Source organism: Hylobates moloch, unplaced genomic scaffold, assembly GCF_009828535.3.
Source record: "Hylobates moloch isolate HMO894 unplaced genomic scaffold, HMol_V3 SCAFFOLD_3, whole genome shotgun sequence".
Classification (NCBI taxonomy): domain Eukaryota; kingdom Metazoa; phylum Chordata; class Mammalia; order Primates; family Hylobatidae; genus Hylobates; species Hylobates moloch.
This window is the reverse complement of record NW_026652278.1, coordinates 98928171-98929819: the sequence shown is the minus strand read 5'-3', so window position 1 is coordinate 98929819 and position 1649 is coordinate 98928171. Positions and strand designations below refer to the sequence as shown.

The 1649-nt window shown below is 44.9% G+C and overlaps 1 pseudogene; it reads left to right on the top strand.

Annotated features, from left to right (window-relative positions):
• Nucleotides 1-1010: 1010 nt before the first annotated feature.
• Nucleotides 1011-1153, top strand: LOC116466243 (U2 spliceosomal RNA; annotated as a pseudogene).
• The last annotated feature ends 496 nt before the right edge of the window (nucleotides 1154-1649 follow it).

Genomic DNA, 1649 nt, shown 5'->3' with positions numbered 1-1649 from the left:
CTCAGCCTCCCACATAGCTGGGATTACAGGCACCCACCACCACACCTGGCTAATTTTTTTTGTATTTTTAGTAGAGACGGGGTTTTGCCATGTTGGCCAGGCTGGTCTTGAACACCTGACATCAGGTGATCTTCCTGCCTCTGCCTCCCAAAGTGCTGGGATTGCAGGTGTGAGTCACCGCACCCAGCCCTAATCAACCATCTTAAATACACATCTCTGGTCTTATGTGACATATGATGAGGGTTGTTTTTTTTTTTTTAATTGAGATGGAGTTTCGCTCTTGTTGCCCAGGCTGGAGTGCAATGGTGCCATCTTGGCTCACTGCAACCTCCACTTCCCAGGTTCAAGTGATTCTCCTGCCTCAGCCTCCCGAGCAGCTGGGATTACAGGCATATGCCACACGCCCAGCTAATATTTTGTATTTTTAGTAGAGATGGGGTTTCTCCATGTTGGTCAGGCTGGTCTTGAACTCCCAACCTCAGGTGACTCACCTGCCTCAGCCTCCCAAAATGCTGGGATTACAGGTGTGAGCCACCGCACCCGGCCTGGGTTTTGTGTTTTTAATACCCATCTATGACTTGTAACTTCTACAGAGTGATAAAGGTGATGTATCATTTAAGGTATCATTATTCTGCTTCATGTAATAGAAACCCAACTGTGGTGGCTTGACCAAGTAACTGGGTTTTTTCCTTTGATATAAGTCTGGAGATAGACATCCAGGGCTGGGAAGGTGCTTCCACAATGCCATCAGGTAGACAGGCTCCTCCTGTCTTTCTTTCTCCCATCTTTAGTGTGTAGCTTTTGTCTTCATGCTTGCAAGATAGTGAAGTACATTTAGATCTAATGTCTGCATTATAGGTAGGCACACAGTGAAGCACAGAAGCCAATTAACAGTTGTATTTTTCCATCTGATCAGGAAACAGTAACTTTCTTGAAAGTCCCACACAGGAGACTCCTCACATCTCATTGGCAAGAACTGGCTCTCATATTTTTGTATACAAAATTATTTAATCACTTCTCAGCCTTTTGGCTAAGATCAAGAGTAGTATCAGTTCTTACCAGTTATTTTTTTTTTTCTTTTGAGACAGAGTCTCGCCGTGTTGCCCAGGCTGGAGTGCAGTGAATGGCGCAATCTCGGCTCACTGCAACCTCCGCATCCCAGGTTCAAGCAATTCTCTTGCCTCAACCTCTCAAGTAGCTGGGATTACAGGCGCCAGCCACGTTGCCTGGATAATTTCTTGTATTTTTAGTAGAGATAGGGTTTCTCCATGTTGGCCAGGCTGGTCTCGAACTCAGGTGATTAACTTGCCACTGCACTCTAGCTTGGGAAACAGAGCAAGACATACACACACACACACACACACACACACACACACACACACACACACACACACAAAACAAGAAGGAGGGAAAGAAAGAGAGGAAGGGAGGGAGAGAGGAAGAAAAGAAAGAAAAACATTTAAAAAAAGAAATAGAGAAATTTCCTCCCTTGTTTCAATTCTTTAATATGTATTGAAGATAACTTTTTTTTTTTTTTTTTTGAAACGGAGTCTCATTCTGTTGCCCAGCAGGCTGGAGTGCAGTGGCATGATCTCGTCTCACTGCAACCTCCACCTTCCGGGTTCAAGCAATTCTCTGCTTCAGCCTCC